Here is an 11,382-nt window from a genome sequence, read left to right as displayed (position 1 = left end):
CTCCAATCCAGGCTTCTTCGAGTTTATCTCTGTTTTAACCGACTTGCCGGGTTTTCCAGCATTCCCAGAGCTCCGAGTCTCTAATCCGGGCTCCGAGTCTCTAATCCGGGCTCCGTGTGACCGCGCGTTCCGAGACCCAGGATTTGGCTCCTCCATCCAGGTTCCGGGTTTCCTCTGCGCTCTACGGCTCCAGACAGCACAAGGATCCGGATCCGAGGGCCCGGTAGTCCAGTGTCCGGGTCTTCTGGGCGGCCCTGGTTGTCCCGGATCGCGGCGGCGGCGGCGGCGGCGGTGGCGGCGGCTGAGGGACCCGCGGCCCGGGACACAGCGGCACCGGCGGGCGGGGCGGAGCGGCGCGAGGAGGGGGCGGAGAGCCGGAGCCGAGGCGGGGTGGGGAGGGGGGGAGGGGCCGCGGGAACGGATGGCGGCCTGGGCCCCGTAGCAGCAGCGGCTCTACGGCCCGGGGCCCAGGCGGGCGGAGGTGGCGGCTCCCGGGACCGGCCGCGCGGTGAGTCCGGAGCTTTGTGTGGAGCCGGGGCTGGGGGAGGAGAGAGGCGGCGGCGCTCAGGGGGCCGGGGATAGCGGCGCCTGACGGAGGAAGTGGGGGTTGGGGGGCCGGGGAGGAGGGAGGAGAAGGTGTGTAGGGCCGGGGGGGAGGGGGTCATTGCCTGGTTGGGGGAGGGGGCGTCGAGGGGCGCAGGGTGAAGTTCAAAGCGTGGCCAGGGCTGGTTCAGGCAGAGGATAGGGGTGCTCGAGAGGGGATTAGGGTCTGGCCAGGTTGTGGGGACAGGCCAGAGAGTTTCCGAGGCGAGTCTGGGTATCTTGAGGGGGCCCGGGGCGACTGGAGCTAGTGAGGGAGTTAGGGGGGTTCAGGGCGAAGGGCTGGGAGCAGGACGTGTGCGTGGCCCAGGAGTGGGGGGGGCAAGGTGGCTGGGAGTGTGCAGTAAGTAGGCTGTGGGTGTGTGCTCCTTCCAGGCTTCAGGTCACATTTACTCCTGTCCCTTTCTTCAAGATGGAGGGATTCCTGGGCCTGGCCTTAACTGCTGTCCTAGTGCCCCCGGGAGGGTTTGTGACCCTGTCCTGTTTGGAAAACCCGTGCTGCCCTCTTTTCCCTTTATGTGTAATTACGGTTGGATCATCTCTGTGCTTTGCTCAGATTCTCCTTCCTCCCTCTGGGGTTGAGGAGGAGGAGACACATCTGACCAATTAATGTGTGTTTGTGAAACAGGCAGCAGCAAACAGTCATTTCAGCTTCTAGGAATTAGGCTCACACAGGGTGGCGAGATCAGAGCCCTTCAGGGGGAATATTTCTGAACAAATCACAGATGATTAAATTCTCAAAGAAACAGCTTCCTACCTAAATGAGAGTGGGAAAGATGGGGGAGAAAGCCTGTCTGTTTCCAGCCATGTGTCCAGAGCCCCAGGGGTTGAGGAGGGTCCCCAGTCCCCCCACAGGCCTCTCTTTTCTCTGTGAGGCTTTGCTCTGCAGCCTTGAGTTAATTTCACCCCTGCTGCTTTGTCTTGGGGGAGGGAGTGCTGGTTTAGGCTGTTGTGAGGAGATGACTGTTTTGCTGCCACACACAATAGTCGTGTCATTTTATCGGGAGAGCTACCCCAGGGCTGAGAACTGCTGCTGCAGAGATAAACCGGTCCCTCTCACCCGCCTATTGTGTACACAGTGAAGGTCATAGGTTCAAGTCTTGTCTGAGAGCTTTGGATAGGCTCCATCTCCTAGGATGCTCAGTGCCATTTTCTTCCTTTTCCAGACTGGGGCTTGCCATTGGAGGAGGCCAGACAGAAAGGCTCTTCTTTTTGAGTGAGGAACAATGCAGAGCTCATTGGCACACATTTTTCAGAAGAATAGGGAATGCCAGCCATGTTGTGCCTGCCTCTTTGGCTAGCCTGTACTAAGTTGAGGAGAAATAGTGGCTGGAAGACTCAATCCTGAGATTTGTGTCAGACTTCTAAGGAAAAAGACTCTAAGCTAGTTCAAGCCAGCCAATTTAATCCTTTTTATAGAGATGGGACACTCCTACAAAGATGTTTGTTTATTTGTTTAGGAATACCACTAAAAACCTGAGCAGGGTTAAGATAGGGAGTCACGGATCAAGCACCTTTTTAATGGGGACTTCCTGGTCAGAATAATTGCTCAACAAAAAACCCCACAGAATTTGCCTATCTGGGCAAGAGCTGGGGGAACCAAAATAACTTTCCTTTTTATCTTTAATTCTCATGAAAGGATGTGACTTGCTCATTGTGCAGAAAATCCATATGTGTGTTTGTGTTAGGGAGAAATTTGCCAGAGTAACAAAAAAATTTGAGATCTTGGGAGTTATGAATGAGAGAAGGATGAGAACAAGCTAGAAGAAACCCTATCCTTGTATTTACCTCATAGAAATGCCCAAATAGTACTACTAGTTGGGTACTTGGGTACTGTTAGTTGGGTAAACAATAACTAGGGACTAGAAATGAGGCTTCCCTTTAGGACTTTAAAGAAAACTTTTCTTTGAAAAGAGATTAGAAATCAATTGTCATTGTGAGAGGACAGTTGTACACAACATACGTGGTCCACAATAGCCAGCCATTTCCTATTGGGTGTCATTGAAGAGGAACCTGAGCCTTTGGTTGTGGTAAGGGTCTTTCCGAGGCCCTCAGTCTGACGACGTTGCCTCCCTTTTCTCTTTATTTCAACGAGTTTCTTGAAAATGACGGCTTGCTGCTGAGGTGTTAGGCTTTGTTAGGAGGGAACAGGTTGTTCTGACCTTTCTATTTCTTGGTGACAGAAGTGTCTTAAGGCCTTGCTAGAGGTGGTGACTGTCTTTAGACTGTTTTCAACTGTGTGTCCTAGGTCCCTAAGTCAGCTAAACTGAATCCAAAACTTTTTGCTCTTGGGCTGTTGACTTTCATTTCTGAATCCTGTCAGGTGACAGTGAAGGCAGAAGCCTCAGATTAAATTTGCCCTGATTAGATTTAGTGGTTTCAGAATTGGGCCCTTGCCACAAGGAAACTTACAAGTCTTCTGATTGTGACCATCTTTCAGAGAACACTTTGGATTTCCACACCGCTCCCCCAGCTTCTTGTTAGAAAATGTTTCCTTGTGAGAGGTCTAGATAGCTGGACAGATTAGTGCTTATTTTGTGTGAGGATATGGAAGCATAATTTTGGCTTCTGGTAGTAATTATGTTGCAATTAGCATATAGCAGCTAAATGACTGGAACAGGATAATTTGTTGAGGGGTTTACTGATTGCTCTGTCAAGTGGAAGTGCCACTCCTTACTTATTTGACTCAGAATACCACTGCCTGGGCTCAGCCATGGAGACTTAACAAGTACAGGAATGATGTGTGGTCTCCAGAAGTTCTCCGCTTTCTCTCTTATTACTGCCAGGTACAATAGAACCTTCTAGTGCCACTTTCTCCTGATCATAGGTACCTAAGCAATTGTTATTTCCCTTGTGGAAACTGGTCGTGAATGGGAATACTGCCAGACAGATGGGGCCACTCAGAAATGAGGCAGCCTTATGTTGTGTGGCAAATTTTGTTTTAAGCAGCTGAATTCTCACTTCTGCCTGATTTTTAAAAATCAGTTTCCTTTAAAAAAAAAACTTGCAAAATACAAAATCACGTAGTGACTAAATATACCTTTGTGATATCTCATAAAAGTTGGCTGTGACAGACAAAATGAAGACAGGCAATGCTGATTGGCATGTTCTGGGCCCACTAAGAGTCAGTGAAGGGCTCTTTTCACTAGGGAACAGGTAATTCACCAAAGCACCTGCCTGGCTGGGCATGTGGAATTGGCAGCAGCTGTGCAGCTGAAGAGGGATTATTGAGCAGGTGGTTAAAGAATCACATGCCACAGTGACAAGAAAATACTTGGTCTTCCGTGGTTTAGGTTCAGTTCATATGTATGAAATTCTTCTTTGTTTTCTTAATGCCTGATGCTGGTGTGTTAGTGAGGCGATAATGAAATAAAGGGAAGAGATTCTTCCTTCTCTGTATTTCTTTTAGATTACTGAGTAGCATGCCTTAGATGTGGTCCTAAACGGCCCTATTGTATTTCTGTGAGTTCTGGCTTTATGCCCTGTGAATGGGAAGGAAATAATGGTAATTCAGTGTTTCTAGCACTTGTTTATTAGGGGGATAGGGAAGGAGAAAATTCTTTGCTTTTAGTGTGGTGAAAAAGATTTAGCCCACTGGGAGGATACCCAGCAGGTTTTGTGCAGAGGATGTAATTGACTTTTTGTGTTAAGTCTACCTGACATGGCTTACTCAAGACTTTCACATGTGTTTTTATTTTATGAATGTAATTCTCCACATGAAGTTTGCCATTTTTAGTTTCTCCCAACACCTTTATAACTCTCTTTTTCTGGCTTTGAGTTTAACATCACTGTTAGGATCAAGTCATCACCAGAAGACTAAATCATGTCAAGGAAGTAGCTCAAGTAAATATTTATCTTAAAAACAAGGGTAGCATTTCCTATAACTTGGAGAAGGACTTTCTATTTTGAGGTTTTCTGCAAATTCCCAGATTTTCCTCCCAGGTTATCATCATCTGTTAATGTGATTTCATTTTTCTTTCACGTGTTCATGCCACTATAAGTGGCAGTGCTGTAGAGCCTAAAATGTATAAACAAGCATCTTGATGTTTATTTTGTGACTTCTCTGGTGTCCTCCAGTCATTTTCTGTATTAGGCTGACAAACTGAGTGCTTGAAAAACCCGCATGCGCAACCTAATTGAATTCACAAGGTATTAATTAACAGTTGATTGACAGGAAAGACGATATAGTAACTGTTTTGGAGTTCAGAAATCAGTTTTCCAAGTGAAGTGAAGGCTTAGATCTGTTAGAAGGATTGAGACAGATTTGGATATTATAGATGGATGGATAGATTGATTTTTTTGATTGATTCAGGGAAAAGGGAGGCAAACGGTGGACCACTGCAAAGACAGGGACATTTGCAAGAATCTGTTTACACCTAGTTCATAACCTAGCTTTGAGTAGCAGCCTAGCCATTCTTTGTATAATTTCACTTCTGGGAAAGAATATAAACTTCTCTATATCCCTGGATGAAGCCATCACAGGTGTTTGTTTGTTTTAAACTGTTCACAAAGCACCATGTATTTTCCTAGCATTCTCAGTAGTTTGCTTCCTCCTGTTTTTCCCCCTCCCCCATGGCCCCTCCACATTCTCTGCTCTGAAGACTTCTCCAGCAGCTTGGAAACACTCTAATTACTGTAGCTATTATAGTCACAACGCAGATCTTCCACCTCCTTCCCACTCACCCCTTTCTGTCTTCCTTCCCCCTCCTCTTGCTCTAGCAGCAGGAGTTGAACTGCAGTCTCATGAGCACAGTCAGATCTATGAATGAGCTTTATATCTTGTCAAGGCAGAACTCCAGATCCAACAGGGCTGATTTTTCATGGTTCTCTTGCTGTTTGTTCTTGGATCAGAGTCCCAGAAATAAGAGATGGCAAATACCTATTAGGTCATATCTAATCCATCACTCAGGAGCAAACCTGTGATCTTTCTTTTGTCTCTGTAAGAATCTTTTCCTTCTTTCTTTTGCAGGTGAGAACTGTCTGATGCCAGGCAAACTCTGAAACTGCTTTCTTTTTATTGTGCTCTCTGGTCATTAGTATTAGGCCAGCTTTGCTCTTGGATTTTTATTCTTATCTCATTTTCAGGATTACTTGCTCCCAGCAGACTATCCACCCTCTTCAACTCGGTCCTCTCTTCTTGATTGCTGGCGCCACTTGTGTGTATGTGGGTTCCTTTTGTACCATCAGTTATCTGTGCCAGAAGTTACCACTTCTCAAACCTTTGCTACCAGAGTCACTGTGGCATCCTCTTAAGGAGTTTCATTTGATGAAAGCACAGGACACAAATACCCGCAGGTGATAATTAATAAAATGGCTCAGAAAATATGTGCCGGGTTGTGCCCTCAGGAAAGCATGTACTATATGAACAAATGCTGCGTCTTTCTGTTTGATTTGGGGTACTTCCTGGTCTAACCCTTTGTTCTCTTTATATGGATAAATTTTATTTTTGTGTGGCTTAGTTACAGTTACTTATTTTCTGATTTAATAGTGTAAAATGTTTGCTAATATGGCTTTTTAAAGCATAAAGGAAAAAGCATAGAATTGTGCGCCATAAATCCCAGATTTTGATCACTGTATTGCCTCTAACAAGCTATGTAACCTTGTGCTAGTCACTCCTATGTTTTTCTTTTCCTTATCTGTAAAATGAGCACATTAGACATGATCATCTCTAAAGGTTACGTGTAGTGTTGAATTTTACGATATCAAGATTGTGATGAAAGAATGGGACAAAATGATTAACATAAGCTTTTTTTTTTTAATCGTGTCAGTATTTAGAAGGGCAAATAAGTGCAATCTTAGTTTCAGGGGCTTGACTCTCACTTCTCTTTGATATGTGTATATTGGTTTTTTTTTTTTCCACTAAGCTGTCTTCTTTTGGAGAGTCTTGTATCCTCATTCTGTAGGTTCACCAATTTTTCAAATATATCTTTTTCTAGCTTGCTCCAGCTATAGCAGTTGGGATCAGAAAGCTGCAGAAAAAGAACCTCAGCTTGGGAAAAGGAAATCAAACCTAGAAGGATTTACCTGATATCAATAAGAAGTAATTTTGTGTATTCAGCCAGGGATTTAAGATCTTTAAATCTCTTATATCTGAAATCTTTAGCCAAATGGGACTGATATTGGAAGTAGGATTGGGCACTTTTCTGTTTCTGTCCAGTTAGTGGGAAACCTGCTTTGAGTTAACTTCTTGGCATTGCATAAAAGTTGCCCACTGTTTTGTTTAGAAAATAAAATTGTTATTTTTAATGCTCGAATGCAAAATCGGCAGTTTGACCAACAAGGGGGAATCTCTGAAATACCCCCTAAAAGGGATTGAGCAATTTGAAGCTGATGGGTGACTTTAGGAACTTTGAAATTGGTAGTACAGTTGATCCTTGAACAACACAGGGGTTGGGGTACCCCACCCCCAGTGAAATAAAAATATCCTCATATAACTTTGTAGTTGGCCTTCCAGTATCTAAGGTTCTAACCAGCGTCTGATTGTGCAGTTCTATAGTGTGTATTTATTGAGAAAAAAAAAAATCCAGATAGACATGGACCTAACATCACAGTTCAGACTCGTAGTGTTCAAGGGTTAACTGTGATGTTAGGAAGTCTTTGCTTTCAAGTAGTTTAAAGGAATCAGAGAAGGCAGTGGCACCCTACTCCAGTACTCTTGCCTGGAAAATCCCACGGATGGAGGAGCCTGGTAGGCTAAGATTGGGTCATGGATGTCGCTAAGAGTCGGACTTGACTAAGCAACTTCACTTTCACTTTTCACTTTCGTGCACTGGAGAAGGAAATGGCAACCCACACCAGTGTTCTTGCCTGGAGAATCCCAGGGACAGGGGAGCCTGGTGGGCTGCCATCTATGGGGTCACACAGAGTCGGAAAGGACTGAAGCGACTTAGCAGCAGCAGCAGCAAAGGAATAAAAGTGTATAACCTAGTTGTGAAGCCCCCAAGTTAGAATTTTAAACAGCATTTCCCAGTTAATTTTTGGATTTGGAACTTCCAATAGCAGCTTTTGGTTGAATGTTAAGAGAGTGATGGTTTTTTCTTTCTTTATTTTGAGAGAGTGTATGTTAACATAACAAAATTACATGTTTAATCTACCTTTGAACATTGGAAGAAGCATTCACTGTTCTTAAATTTATACTTAAAACATCCATCAGTCAGTAATAGAAAAATGTGGTGGGCGGAACTATTGTTTATTTTGGACTCATAAAAAGTCCTGAGAGTGTTCTGCTTTATTCCCAGCCATCTGTAGAGCATTACTAATTCTCAGGTAATCTAAAAGTTATTTTGGGAAGTGTTCCACTTGAATGAGATTTTTGAAAGATTTGTATTAGAAATTTTTTTCCGCCAAGTGTCTGGGTTTTGAATTGGACAGTGGCCAAAATAGGTGCTGTGCAACCTTTGGAAATGTACACCGTGTAGATTTCCAAATCACCGGTACTACACCGTGATTGAAATCCAAATCTGGCAGTTAGGCCGTTGCATTGTATGCTGATACCACATTGCATGTTAGTACCTGTAGTTTCTTAGGCTGTGGTTCAGTATAGAGTTAGGCAGCATTGTCTTACCTATTCTATGTACACAGTAAAGCCAGTGGGTTTTTGGTATGTTACCAGAATGTTCCTGGTAATATTCCTAGGTGAGCTCTTTGGGTTTGGTTGAGATGAACATTCATGTGAGCAGTAGTGAATTCAGGAATGTACCTTGTAAACTGCAGTTACAAATTTTGAGGTTTCACGTGAAGCTCAGCAAGAATGGTATTAGCAATGGACCTAGAGAAATTGGAAGAGACATTGAAATTGTGAGCCTCACCAAGTCTATGAATCTGAATGGGATAGAGGGAAAGGGGAATTTTTTTCCTACTTGGTATTTGCTTTCAAATGTACCTCCAGTCCATCATTTCTGGAACTTGCGTCCCCTTTTCTCTGCTAAGCATTACAGTTCTTCCAGTTGCCATGACACAAAACTTTGGGATTGTGTTTCGTTCTTTTTTCTTCCTTCCACCTCATCTCATCACCTCATTCACTAAATTTGAATCATTCTAGATATCTTTTCATTTGGCGTTGCCTTTTCACCTGACCTAGTTTAGGCCTCCATATTGTGTATTATTGTAGTAACCTCATGGTTAAAGCTTCTTTCTGTATTACATGTCGTATACTGCTGCATTATTATTATAGTTTTTATTTGGTTTATACAGACATCCCTTTCTTACTGTGCTTCACAGATACTGCATTTTCTACAAATTAAAGGTTGGTGGCAAGCCTGTGGCAAGCATGTCTGTTGGCACTGTTTTTCCAACATGTGTTCACTTCATGTCTCTGTGTCACAGTATTTCTCTAGTTCTTACAGTATTTCATACTTTCTATCATTATTATATTTGTTATGGTGATCTATGATAGTGATCTTTGACGTTACTCCTATGACTTGCTGAAGGTTCAGCTGATGGTTAGCATTTTAAAATTAAGATATGTACCTTGTTTTTCAGACATAATGCTATTGCATACTTAATAGACTACAGTATATTATAAACATAACATATATGCACTGGAAAGCAAAAAATTTGTGTGACTTGGTTTACTGTGATATTTGCTTTCTTGTTGTGGTCTGGAACTGCATCCCTAATGTCTCCAAGGTGCGCCTGTGTTTATCGAACACTGTGTGCCAGACCAGATGTGGTCTCTGTCCATTCAGGACTTACACGTCTAGTTGGGGAAACCAGCAGTCAATGAATGAATGTATGATTATGAGCTGAAGTGCTCTGAAAGGAAAGAATTTGTTTCTAGAAGAGTATGTAGCAAGGAATTCTAGTGTGGACTTTTCAAAATGTAGTTCTGATCATTTTACTTCTTTGCTGAAAACCTTTAATCACTCCTTGTTGCCTGTATAGGCCAGCACTTGATATCCTCTATAACCTGACCAACCCTGGCCTTCTTCAGTCTCATTTCATTTATTTCTCACTCTTTTTACAGCCATTCCTTCTGCTTACCTTGCATTTTTCAGTCTCAACACCTTAGTTTTTTTTCTTTTCTTTTTTTGTTGGAATGCCCTTCCTTGCTCTAAGGCATTCAGCTTCAAATTTGACTCTTCCTTCAACCTACCAAAAAATTTCCTCTCCTTCCTGAAGACTTTAACTTTCTTCTTCCCATCTGCCTGTGTCTCCAGAATTGATTTTGTATTCCTCTGTATCTCTTTAACTCTCTGCTACAATCTCTGTTATAGCACTGTGTCATACCCTGTCTTTGATTATAATTAGATGTGAATATGTTTTTTCCTCCTTCATTCTAAACTCCATAAGAGACCTCAGTCTCCTGTTTCCCATGACTTTCAGCCCAGTGCTTTGAATATAACTTTATTATGTTAATGCTTGCTTAATTGAATTGGAATTTGTTTTTTTGAAAATGGAAACTTCTTGAGATTTTTTTTTCCAGAACTTTCTCTGTGTTAAGATAACTTGCATCTAACACATTTTGTCCCAAACCGAATAACCTGGGAACAAGCTGCAGACTACGAAAGCCTTCAGGAATCCTTCAGACTCAAGGACACTCACGTGTCGCCCGTAGTTGTCTGCAGTAGTGCTGTGGTTCCGTGTATCCTAGCCGATGGAGGAATTGGGGTGAGGAGAGGTAGTACGCGACAGACAGAAGTGCGGTAGGTCAGGCACGGGAACCAGGCCGATTCTGTTAGAGGAGCACAGGCATTGTTGGGCCTTCTGGATATTGTTGGCCTCCAAGAGGTCTTTTTAGTTTTTCTTATTTACTTCTTTCACTCCATACATACTTACTGGAGTCCTGCTATATGTGAGGTCCTGTCCAAGCTGCTTAGGATCTATCAGTGAGCAAAATAGACAAAAAATGCCAACCCCATGGATCTTTTAACAAAAGGAAATAGAAATAAGCATAATTAATAATTATGTAGTATAAAGAGGGTGATAATTGATGTGGGGAAAAAATAGAACAGAGTAAGGAGGGTTAGTAGTGTAGAGGAGGGATAGATGAAGGAAATAGGAAGCTTGCAGGTTTAAATAAGATGATCAGAGTTGGCATCTTTGAGAAATACGGTGCAAGTGTGTTACTGGGTTGTTAGGCACCCCTGGGGTTGCTGAATGTTCTTCTGCCCCGAGGAGAGAAAGAGGCACTGTCTGTAGTTGTTCCAAAGGGTCTAGCCGACAGTGAGGGGGAAATATGTTCTTTTTTCCTGGCTGCTCCTCTGGCTGGCATTCCTGGAAGTTAATCATGGTGAAAATTGCAGTCATGTCTGGAAGACAGCAGGGGTAGAACAGAAGGCCTTATAGCCAGTTTCCCTGAGGAGTGCCTTGAGTAATAGGTGAGTTAGGCCTCTGAATTTTCTCCTTCCTCAAAAGGAAAAGCCCAATATCATGATAGTCCCTCTTTCTAGTGAGGTCTCAGCAACTCTGGGGGTTGAGGTAGCTCATTAAAAATAAGCTTTCAGGGACTATACACTTAGCTTCCAGCCTAAAATTTTAATTTTGAGGTTTGTGTTATTTTGATTTCCTCTCAGTGCATAGCTGGCTTTGTTCTGGAAGTCTCAGTACCTAATTCATCAGCCTGAGGGTGAAGATGTCTTGTGATGTCTAGCTGCTCTCTTGTTTGACTTGTGTTTTGTAAATTTTCTTACAGTTCCCTTGCTTGCTTTTTCCTAACCCTTCTACTATTTCATTATTTTTCCTGTTACCTCTTCCCTTTTTTCTTTACATGAAGCTGATAGGCAATAAAAATCCCTTAGGCCGACTGCTGTTTGGTAATTGACTGGAAGCTAAAATTCCTAC

At 43.2% G+C, this 11,382-nt stretch overlaps 1 protein-coding gene across 4 annotated transcripts in view; it reads left to right on the top strand.

The window, feature by feature from the left end:
* The first annotated feature begins 418 nt into the window (after positions 1–418).
* Positions 419–11,382, top strand: part of ZNF609 (zinc finger protein 609) — a 209,677-nt gene continuing 198,713 nt past the window's right edge. For 3 of the 4 annotated variants that reach the window (XM_061430995.1, XM_061430994.1, XM_061430993.1), the window contains exon 1: positions 419–508. The gene's annotated coding sequence lies outside the window, so the exon portion shown is untranslated. The remainder of the gene's footprint in view (positions 509–11,382) is intronic. The other variant, XM_061430996.1, reaches the window with a different exon arrangement.

Source organism: Bos javanicus, chromosome 10 (genome assembly GCF_032452875.1).
Source record: "Bos javanicus breed banteng chromosome 10, ARS-OSU_banteng_1.0, whole genome shotgun sequence".
NCBI classification, from domain to species: Eukaryota; Metazoa; Chordata; class Mammalia; order Artiodactyla; family Bovidae; genus Bos; species Bos javanicus.
This window is presented reverse-complemented; position numbering and strand designations above follow the sequence as displayed.